This window comes from Lepidochelys olivacea, assembly GCF_965140295.1.
Source record: "Lepidochelys olivacea isolate rLepOli2 genome assembly, chromosome: 7".
Lineage (NCBI taxonomy): Eukaryota > Metazoa > Chordata > Testudines > Cheloniidae > Lepidochelys > Lepidochelys olivacea.
The window spans coordinates 101,137,230-101,149,224 of record NC_140417.1 but is presented as its reverse complement, the minus strand read 5'-3'; the positions used below and the strand labels follow the sequence as shown (position 1 = coordinate 101,149,224).

Below are 11,995 nucleotides of genomic sequence, written 5' to 3'. Positions count from 1 at the left end.
AAAACCTGTCTTATGAAAGGAGACTCAAAGAGCTTGGCTTGTTTAGCCTAACCAAAAGAAGGCTGAGGGAAGATATGATTGCTCTCTATAAATATATCAGAGGGATAAATACCAGGGAGGGAAAGGAACTATTGTACCAATGTGGGCACAAGAACAAATGAATATAAGCTGGCCATCAGGAAATTTAGACTTGAAATTAGATGAAGGTTTCTAACGATTAGAGGAGTGAAGTTCTGGAACAGCCTTCCAAGGGAGCAGTGGGGGCAAAAGACTAATTGGCTTCAAGACTAAGCCTGATAAGTTTAGGGAGGGAATCGTATGATGTGAGCCGTTTAGGGAGGGAATCGTAAGCCTAATTTTGGCAATTAATTGATCTTTGACTATTAACGGTAAATATGCCCAATGGCCTGTGATGGGATGTTAGATGGGGTGGGATCTGAGTTACTACAGAGAATTCTTTCCTGGGTGTCTGGCTGGTGAGTCTTGCCCACATGCTCAGGGTTTAGCTGATCTCCATATTTCGGGTTGGGAAGGAATTTTCCTCCAGGGAAGATTGGCAGAGGCTCTGGGGATTTTTCGCCTTCCTCTGCAGCGTGGGCATGGGTCACTTGCTGGAGGATTCTCTGCACTTCGAAGTCTTTAAACCATGATTTTAGGACTTCAATAGCTCAGACATAGGTTAGGGGTTTATTACAGGAGTGGGTGGGTGAGATTCTGTGGCCTGCGTTGTGCAGGAGGTCACACTAGACGATCATAATGGTCCCTTCTGACCTTAAAGTCTATGACTCTATAAGCTGCAGGAGACACATTAAAGAGCCACTTGGGATCCACTGGACTACTACACCATTACTCCTATGTAATCCACTCTCCTGCCACTAAGAGTGGCCTATGCCCAATACTCCTCAGGTTTGTGTAAATCCTCAAGCACCTGGTCCATTGCGTAATGATATATATCTTTACCAAAAGGGGGAAAACATTCATTTCTGGATCCCACTAGTGATCAAGTTATCCCTGTAAACATGAGGTTTGATACCAGATGTCACTCTTAAAATCTCCAGCAGCTAGGCTAAAAGAACAGGAGTACTTGTGGCACCTTAGAGACTAACAAATTTATTAGAGCATAAGCTTTCGTGGGCTACAGCCCACTTCACAGGATGCATAGAATGGAACATATAGTAAGGAGAGATTATATATATACATACACACATACAGATAAGTTGGAAGTTACCATAAAAACTGTGAGAGGCTAATTAGTTAAAATGAGCTATTATCAGCAGGAGAAAAAAACTTCTGTAGTGATAATCAAGATGGCCCATTTAGACAGTTGACAAGAAGGTGTGAGGATACTTAATTTAAGGAAATAGATTCAATATGTGTAATGACCCAGCCACTCCCAGTCTCTATTCAAACCCAAGTTAATGGTCTAATTTGCATATTAATTCAAGCTCAGCAGTTTCTCACTGGAGTCTGTTTTTGAAGCTTTTCTGTTGCAAAATTGCCACCCTTAAATCTTTTACTGAGTGGCCAGACAGGTTGAAGTGTTCTCCTACCGGTTTTTGAATGTTATGATTCCTGATGTCAGATTTGTGTCCATTTATTCTTTTGCACAGAGACTGTCTGGTTTGGCCAATGTACATGGCAGAGGGGAATTGCTGGCACATGATGGCATATATCACATTGGTAGATGTGCAGGTGAACAAGCCCCTGATGGCTTGGCTAATGTGATTAGGTCCTATGATGGTGTCACTTGAATAAATATGTAGACAAAGTTGGCATTGGGCTTTGTTGGAAGGATAGGTTCCTGGGTTAGTGTCTTTGTTGTGTGGTTGCTGGTGAGTATTTGCTTCAGGTTGGGGGGATGTCTGTAAGTGAGGACTGGTCTGTCTCCCAAGACCTGTGAGAGTGAGGGATCATTTTTCAGGATAGGCTGTAAATCTTTGATGATGCGCTGGAGAGGTTTTAGTTGGGGGCTGAAGGTGATAGCTAGTGGCGTTCTGTTATTTTCTTTGTTGGGCCTGTCGTGTAGTAGGTGACTTCTGGGTACTCTTCTGGCTCTGTCAATCTGTTTTTTCACTTCAGCAGGTGGGTACTGTAGTTTCAAGAATGGTTGATAGAGATCTTGTAGGTGTTTGTCTCTGTCTGAGGGATTGGAGCAAATGCGGTTGTATCTTAGAGCTTGGCTGTGGACAATGGATCATGTGGTGTGTCCTGGATGGAAGTTGGAAGCATGTAGGTAAGTATAGTGGTCAGTAGGTTTCTGGTATAGGGTGGTGTTTATGTGACCATCGCTTATTAGCACAGTAGTGTCCAGGAAATGGACCGCTTGTGTGAATTGGTCTAGGCTGAGGTTGATGGTGGGATGGAAATTGTTGAAATCATGGTGGAATTCCTCAAGGGCTTCTTTTCCATGGGTTCAGATAAAGGTGTCATCAATGTAGCGCAAGTAGAGTAGGGGTGTTAGGGGACGGGAGCTAAGGAAGCGTTGTTCTAAGTCAGCCATAAAAATGTTAGCATACTGTGGGGTTATGCGGGTACCCATAGCAGTGCCACTGACTTGAAGGGATATATTGTCCCCATATCTGAAATAGTTGTGGGTGAGGACAAAGGTCAGCCACCAGGTTTGCTGTGACATTACTGGGGATACTCTTCCTGATAACTTGTAGTCCATCTTTGTGTAGAATGTTGGTGTAGAGGGCTTCTACATCCATAGTGTCCAGGATGGTGTTTTCTGGAAGATCACCGATGGATTGTAGTTTCCTCAGGAAGTCAGTGGTGTCTCGAAGATAGCTGGGAGTGCTGGTAGCGTAGGGCCTGAGGAGAGAGTCCACGTAGCCAGACAATCCTGCAGTTAGGGTGCCAATGTGTGAGATGATGGCGCATCCAGGATTCCTAGGTTTATGGATCTTGGGAAGCAGATAGAATACCCCTGGTCGGGGTTCTAGGCATGTGTCTGCACAGATCTGTTCCTGTGCTTTTTGAGGGAGTTTCTTGAGCAGATGGTGTAGTTTCTTTTGGTAATCCTCTGTGGGATCAGAGGATAATGGCATGTAGAATGTGGAGTTAGAGAGCTGCCTTGCAGCCTCCTATTCATATTCCAACTTATTCATGATGACATCAGCACCTCCTTTATCAGCCTTTTTGATTATGATGTCAGAGTTGTTCCTGTGGCTGTGGATGGCATTGTGTTCAGCACGGCTTAGGTTATGGGGCAAGTGATGCTGCTTTTCCACAATTTCAGCCCATGCACATCAACGGAAGCACTCTATGTAGAAGTCCAGTCTGTTGTTTCGACCTTCAGGAGGGGTCCACACAGAATCCTTCTTTTTCTAGTCTTGGTAGGAAGGATTCTGTGGGTTAGTATGTTGTTTAGAGGTGTGTTGGAAATATTCTTTGAGTCGGAGATGTCGAAAGTAGGATTCTAGGTGACAGTAATCAGTTATGATTAGTTCTTTCAAATATAAACTCTGTGAATGTGATCGAGGCCTTTTTCATCTCAGGATTTGATTATGGTTACCTGTTCTACATGGGGCTAGATCTTAAACCAACCCAGAACTGAAGTTGGTAAAAAATGCAACAGCCTGCTGAATAAGCAGTATATCTTAACAGTACTAGCAATCTGGAGTCTGTTTGTGCTGGCTTTCTATTGGTTTCTGGGTAGAATTTAAGGTGTTGGTCTTGAACTAGAAAGCCCTGAACAACTTAAGACCTGCCTGCTTGACAGCCCAGTTTTCTCCACATGCTGTCGCAGTTGTGATCAATGGAGATACTTGTGAGGAAGCACTTGAGACAGCAGGGTGTTTTCTGAGGGAAGACCTCAGCTGTGGAACATATGCTCCCTTAGTCTGAAATAGCCCAGATTTGTTCAGAATAGCTTACCTATGTTTGGGGAGAGAAAGGATTTTGTTGGGGGCCAATGTTTGTGTGGGGATGGGGAGCATCATTGGGCTTGGTAATTGTTCATAGAATCATAGATATCAGGGTTGGAAGGGACCTCAGGAGGTCATCTAGTCCAACCCCCTGCTCAAAGCAGGACCAATCCCCAATTAAATCACCCCAGCCAGGGCTTTGTCAAGCCTGACCTTAAAAACTTCTAAGGAAGGAGATTCTACCACCTCCCTAGGTAACACATTCCAGTGTTTCTCCACCCTCCTAGTGAAAAAGTTTTTCCTAATATCCAACCTAAACCTCCCCCACTTGAACTTGAGACCATTACTCCTCCTGTCCTCTTCTACCACTGAGAATAGTCTAGAACCATCCTCTCTGGAACCACCTCTCAGGTAGTTGAAAGCAGCTATCAAATCCCCCCCTCATTCTTCTCTTCTGCAGACTAAACAATCCCAGTTCCCTCAACCTCTCCTCATAAGTCATGTGTTCCAGACCCCTAATCATTTTTGTTGCCCTTCGCTGGACTCTCTCCAATTTATCCACATCCTTCTTGTAGTGTGGGGCCCAAAACTGGACACAATACTCCAGATGAAGCCTCACCAGTGTCGAATAGAGGGGAACGATCACGTCCCTCGATCTGCTGGCAATGCCCCTACTTATACATCCCAAAATGCCATTGGCCTTCTTGGCAACAAGGGCACACTGCTGACTCATATCCAGCTTCTCGTCCACTGTCACCCTAGGTCCTTTTCCGCAGAACTGCTGCCTAGCCATTCGGTCCCTAGTCTGTAGCTGTGCATTGGGTTCTTCCGTCCTAAGTGCAGGACCCTGCACTTATCCTTATTGAACCTCATCAGATTTCTTTTGGCCCAATCCTCCAATTTGTCTAGGTCCCTCTGTATCCTATCCCTGCCCTCCAGCGTATCTACCACTCCTCCTAGTTTGGTTGGTTTTGTTGGTTATTTGAGGCTTCTCGGTCTGGAGTATCTGCTAGTTCTACTTTTAATTGAATTGGATTTTTATTTTAGGCAAAAGCCAAAGCTAAGGCCAGGCATTTTTTGTATAACGTTGTACATCTAAGTCACTAATTATACCATTTGATTAGCCTACATTGATTATTATACCTCCATATACTTTTAGCACATTCCTTCTTAACTCCTTGACAAACTAATACAGATACACGTTTTAAAGGTCTTATCTGTTATACAAGCCCCTTTTACTGTGCATCTAACCATTCCTCTTGCCCCTGTATAGAACTTTCCTATTTCAGATATATGCATTTTGAGATGAGACAACCATAACTAAATATAACATGTCAGGTGAGACTATACCACTAGTTTATATAATGCCATTACATTTTTTACCGTGCTATTCCCTGACTCTTTCTTAATACATTCCAGCATTTTATTTGCTTGTTGGATTGCTGCTGCTCATTGAGCAGACACGTTCATTAAATGTTCATGATTACACCTAGATGTTTTTCCTGAGAGGTTAATTCAGAACCCATCAGTCTGTTTCAGTAGTTTAATTTATTTCTTCCATAGTATATCGCCTTCCAGTTGTCAATGCTGAGTTTCATCTGCCATCATGGGAACCCAGCCACCCAGCTGCTTAAATATTTCCTCACAATCCCTCATAACTAGAGTAGTTTAAATAATTTGGGTGTCACTGGCAAATGTCCAGATTACAATCTTTAAGATATTCAATCGTTAATACATTGAACAATATCAGATTTAGAAGACAAATTTTAAAAGTGAAAGTAGTTAAGGACATAGAGGTAAATGGTAATTGGGATAAAATAAAACATGATTTTACAAAAGATAGATCAGGCAGACCAACCTGATCTCTTTTTTTGAGAAGATAACTGATTTTTTTAAACAAAGGAAATGCAGTAGATGTAATCTACCTGGATTAAAGTAAGGCATTTGATACAGTTCCACATGGGAAATTATCAGTTAAATTGGAAAAGATGGGGATTACGATGAGAATTGAAAGATGGACAAGGAATGGTTAAAGGGGTGATTACAACGGATCATACTGAAAGATGAACTGTTGGGCTGGAGGGAGGTTACTAGTGGAGTTTCCCATGGATCGGTCTTGGGACCAATCTTATTTAACATTTTTATTAATGACATTGGCACAAAAAGTAGGAGTGTGCTAATAAAAAATTGTGGGTGACATAGAGTTGGAAGGTATCGCCAATACACTGGAGGACTGGAATATCATACAAGATCTGGATGACCTTGAAAACTGGAGTAATAGCAATGGAATGAAATTTAATAGTGCAAAGGTCAAGTTCATGCACTTAGGGACTAACAACAAGAATTTTTGCTGTAAGATGAGGACATAACAGTTGGAAGTGACAAAGTAGGAGAAAGACTGATGTACTGGTTGATCATATGAATATGAGCCACCAATGTGATGAGGCCATGAAAAAAGCTACTGCAGTCCTAGGATGCATCAGGCAAGTTATTTCTAGCGAGAGGGAAGTGTTAGCACCACTATACAAATCACTGGTGAGACCTCATCTGGAATATTGTGTGCTATTCTGATATCTCATGTTTAAGAAAGATTAATTCAAACTGAAACAAATACAGAGAAGGGCTACTAGGATGAGCCCTTATGGAAGCAGACTTTAAGAGCTTGGCTTGTTTAGCCTAACCAAAAGGAAGATGAGGGGAGATATGATTGCTCTCTATAAATACATCAGAGGAATAAATACCAGGGAGGGAGAGGAGTTATTTAAATTAAGCGCTAGTATGGACACAAGAACAAATGGATATAAACTGGCCATCAATAAGTTTCGGCTTGAAATTAGACAAAAGTTTCTAACCATCAGAGGAGTGAAACTCTGGAACAGCTTTCCAAGGGGAACAGTGGGGGCAAAATAGCTAACTGGCTTCAAGACTGATCTTGATACGTTTATGGAGGGGATGATAAGACTGTCTATAATGGCATGCAGCCGATCTGCGACTGCTAGCAGCAAATATCTCCAACAGCCGGTGATGGGGCACTGGATGGGGAGGGCTCTGAATTACTACAGAGAATTCTTTCTGAGGCGTCTGGCTGGTGGGTCTTGCCAACATGATCATGACATTATTTGGGGTCAGGAAGGAATTTCCCCCCAAATCAGATTGGCAGAGACCCTGGGGTGTTTGGTTGGGTTTTTTTTTTTTGCCTTCCTCTACAGCATGGAGTCACTTGCAGTTTTAAACTATTGTAAATGGTGGATTCTGAGGGCTAATTTACACTGGCAATGTTAAAGTGCTGCCGCGGCAGCGCTTTAACGTGGCTTCTGTAGTCGCGGCAGAGCGCTGGGAGAGAACTTTCCCAGCGCTCTAAAAAAACCCACCTCCACAAGGGGCGTAGCTACCAGTGCTGGGAGCCCGGCTCCCAGTGCTGGTGCACTGTCTACACTGGCACTTTACAGTGCTGAAACTTGCTGCGCTCAGGGCGGTGTTTTTTCACACCTCTGAGTGAGAAAGTTGCAGCGCTGTAAAGTGTTAGTGTAGACAAACCCTCAGTAATTTGAAGTCTTTAAATCATGATTTGAGGACTTCTGTAACACAGTCAGAGGTGATGAGCCTATTTCGGGAGTGAGTGGGAGAGGTGATGTGCAGGTCAACTAGATGATCATGATGATCCCTTCTGGCCTTAAAGTCTATGAGTCTATAATAGAAAGCATTCCTGCATTCAGAGAAGTACACTTTTCCTCATTTATATTCTAAAAACAGTAAATATACATGAAAAGAAAAGAAGTACTAGTGTCACCTTAGAGACTAACCAATTTATTTGAGCATATGCATCCGATGAAGTGAGCTGTAGCTCACGAAAGCTTATGCTCAAATAAATTGGTTAGTCTCTAAGGTGCCACAAGTACTCCTTTTCTTTTTGCAAATACAGACTAACACGGCTGCTACTCTGAAACCTAAATATACATGGGGTATCTCACCATCAAATTCTTTCAACCCTGAGAACTGCTTCCTATTTCCTAATCATTTTTAGATCCAAAACCATGATATGACTTAAAAAGCAAGCCAAGTCTATATTACTGTAGCTGGGGGTAAATCTTCTGTATCACAAAACCCAATTCTATTCGAAAGCAAGTTTGGCCAAATGCAATTAAAGACATTGGCTCAGTAATGTCCTTCCACAAAAGTTTGAGATTGTTTATCAAAAGTGTTTGCAAGCCTAATTCGATTACATTCAATCATTCTCTTTCATACATTATTTTGTTAATTTTCTCAAAGAACTCTAGTTCTGTATTGCTTAAAAATACAATTGTATAGATTTAGAATGACACAGTCAGGGAGTTTAAAGAGTTTCTTTAAAAAAACAACTTTCTATATTGTTTCTAATACCCTCTAAGAATAAGAAAATAACAGGCCAAAGCTTTTAAGACTCCTTTTACCTTAGACAGTATTGTGTACATAAAAATTACCAAAACAATTTTTCAATGAGAGGGAATGAGACGGTCCAAGCATTTCATGCTAATTATTCTATTAGATCATGTGACACTTTTCAACTTCTATGCGCAAACATGGGGGACTCATCCTGCAATGCGTTCTGCATGGGTGTACGTTCTGGCTGCACAGAACTTATTGCAAGACAGGGGCACCCATCTTCATGAAGTCTAGGTATCCTTTTCCTGTATCTGTACGGGTGAAATAGACTTTCTTAGATATATAGAGGATATCATGTATGCATTATGGTTAATATGTGCAACAATTGATTGAAGATATTTTGAAAAGTATATTGCTTTCATGTAATGATAATTGCTAGGTGGACTCTACGTTCAGAGAAAATACAGTGCCAAAATACAGTATGTGCCATTCATTTGAACAAGCCCTGCATATACAATAATAAAAATATTTAAACTATAATGTGCTTTTCTATTTTGTCAAAACATTGATTTCCCCCCAGCCATGCATTTTGAATGAAGCACAATTAACAAAGCAACAAAAAATATTAACGTGTTTGTCATTGTTTTTAAATCACAGTTTTATGTCAGGGAAAGAGGTCAGAATGATGGGGTAGAAAATAAAGTTGTCTATAGAACAACGGGTAGAGCAGGGATGACTCCCCCACACTGCATTACCAGTGGATCTTAATTCTAACATGGAGGGACCAACCTTGACAATAGTTCAGTCTTCTGTCTAATCGTCCAAACACTTATGAATGGGCTTATCTTTAAGCATGAGAGTAATCTCATTGAAGAATGTTTACACATGTACAGGATCAGGGCCTAACTCAGACTCTCCTGAACCTTTCTGTTGATACAAATAAGAGTGTCCGCTGCCGTCAAAACATGATGGAAAATTCTGTGATGTGGATACCTGCAATTCCTATTTGGACTCTTGACTTGACTAAGAACCAAACTGGGCCATTAGAAGTGAGCTGAGATCACTTATTTCACAAGGCCACTTAACGTGTTTTGGACCACACAATGGTAATAACATTTCATTTACAAGTGACCTGGGCTATATTAAAACATATCCTATTAAAAATCCAGTCTCATCAGCATGTGTAGCCCGTTATCATGCCTAAATGTATTTGTCCAGTAGTGCCATACAGGAAATTAACACAATTTTCTAAGAATCGGTTGTTCATTAATGGCTGCTGCAGAGGCAAGTAATAGTGATTAATTCTCAATGCACAAAAATATCAGAACATATTAACCACATTTCTCTAATTGGTTACAATCTATTGCAAACAACGAAACGACTTTTCCATTTTTCTTCTCTGTTGTAATGTAGGTATTTTTGTGTTCAACGGCAAATGTTTAATTAAAAAACTGTTCACGTCAAGTACTTTGGATGTGATTTATATATTGTTAAACTATTTACATTAATTGCCATTCAGCCTTGAGATCACTTAAGCCTGTCATTTTAAACCAATTTCTTTGTGGGTAGCAGCTAACAGCAGGAAATAGTTTGGAGATCAGGACATTTTTACCTGATGACTATTTTAGAAGTGATTCTTCAGTCAAAATTAAACTACACTTTCCCTATCTAGAGGGGAAAGACAGCCAAACATACCTATGGCAAACATGCTTCTTTCAGACCTGTTAAGCAGTTTTAAGGTTAAAGGGCTAGAGAGCATACAGCAGAGCTAGGCCTGGTGTTCAGAAAGATTGCTCCTCAAAAAGTTAGGAGTACTAGGAGTTCTGCAATGCCCCAGCATAGTAGTAGTCTAGTCAGCAATTACCAAATTTTAAGTCAGCCCTCAAGGCCCATATTATAGTGCTGCCAGCTGGAAATGGGGTGACCAGATAGCAAGTATGAAAAATCAGGACAGGGGGTGGGGAGTAATAGTCACCTATATAAGAAAAAGCCCTAAATATTGGGGCTGTCCCTATAAAACCGGGACATCTGGTCATCCTAATTGGAAAGGAGAAATCCTTTTTGGTCCTTAACCTGGAGTCTTTACTCAGGCAAACTCTTGAAAGTTTTAGACTGCAGAACCAGACCATTTTTGGAATTAATGTAATGCATTTTTATTTACAACGTACTTCTCTTACAAAGAAGAATTTTGTAGAATGCCAAAAGGAGTCATTTAAAATCTCCCTCATTTAAGTGGATGCCTCCCTTGTTTGACAGCCTCCAGCTTTTAACCCCCTGAGAATCTCTCAGCTAAATGTAAAGACCCTTAAAATTAGGCCCAATAAATTTGGGATTAAGCTTCACATACTGAAATATTGTTGTCCTCACAAAAATATTTTTGCATTTAATTAGAAATAAGAGCTTCCACCTTCTTGTAAGATTTAGTAACCCTCCCCTCACTTGCCTTCTCTCTATTGTTTATAAACTTGGCTAACTCTCACCCTACAGCCTGCCTTCCTATGCACAAACCCTAACCCTTCTCCTCACGCCATATTGCCTCTTTTATAAACACTAAGCATCCCACTTTGCAAACTCTCTATTTATAAACTTACCTCCCTATCTTTCCCACTTTACAAAGTCAGAAAAGTATAGCAGCTAGATCTGTCTGGATCCCACCAGTCTTTGACCATCAACCCCAAAAGCTATTAAAATAGAACACAGATCTAGTTTATTTTACCGTATCAAAGAAAATCCAAACCTGGGTATATCTCAGCATATGAGGGCTGCATAAACCTGGATCCAGCTCTTGGGTCCTGCTGGACACTACCAATTTTGGCAGCAAGCAGCCAAATTCCATTGCCTAGAGAAAGAACAAGTGTAATTACTTTTAATCCATGCAAAAAGTCCATGCCCAAATACACATAGGTCACAAGAACTCATACCCATACTCAAGAACTAGACGTAGCATCACAAGAACTCATACCCAGCATCTGAATCCAGACAATTTTTAGCCTTCACCCTGAACCTGTATTTTTGTGGGTCTTTTTATTCTATAAGGATACACTGGAGTCTGGATGTTTGCAGTCAATTTGGGACAGCTGTACTTCTCTCTGAGAGGAAAGATTTCCAACTGGTTAGAGTATGGGCTGAGAACTAGTGGCGCCTGGGATTAATTCCCTGCTCCAGCACTCATGCTGCATGACCCTCAGCAAGTCACTTAGGCTCTCTGTGGCATCTGTAAAACGGGAATAACAGCATGGTCCCGTTACAGGGCTCTCATGAGGATAAATACATTAAAGATTTGTGAGGCGCTCAGATGTGATGGGGGTGAGAGCGGATAGTACCACACACATATTTGTGATTTAACTGGTAGAATTTTGCAGTTTGGAATACAAATGCTGTCCGGATCCAGCTCCTGTTGCACATCAATCTGCAACAATGTCGGCATTGTTGGCTGCCCTAGGAGCTACTACATTTTTACAGTGTTTAGAACTTGGGAGTACTGGGGCTAAAAAGTGGCAGGATCCAGAAACCACACGTACATTTTTCCAGTGCTAGTAAGCCAGGATGAATCAGGAGCCAGATTTTTTGGTTCAGTAGACACCACACTCATTCTCCCTTTAGTGGTACAATTTGGGGGTCTGGAGCCAAAAAGTGGACAAGAGCCAGCTGGATCTGGGTACCAGATCTAGTCCTCCCCTCCCCGGCTTCATGCACTAAGGTGGTCTGGGTTTTATTTCGATGCAGCAGGAGCAGCAATGCTTGTTCTTTGTGTTGATGGTACAGAC

General features: G+C 41.5%; 1 long non-coding RNA gene across 2 annotated transcripts; it reads right to left on the bottom strand.

Moving 5' to 3' along the window:
* Positions 1 to 1,094: 1,094 nt before the first annotated feature.
* LOC311524380 lies at positions 1,095 to 11,941 on the bottom strand. Of its 2 annotated transcripts, XR_014712543.1 has the most exons (3): positions 11,750 to 11,941; positions 10,966 to 11,067; positions 1,095 to 3,418 (listed from the first exon to the last, which is right to left on the bottom strand). It is a non-coding gene; the product is annotated as an uncharacterized lncRNA (long non-coding RNA). The 2 variants fall into 2 exon arrangements; XR_014712542.1 differs by having other exon boundaries at positions 10,966 to 11,941.
* Between the last annotated feature and the right edge of the window lie 54 nt (positions 11,942 to 11,995).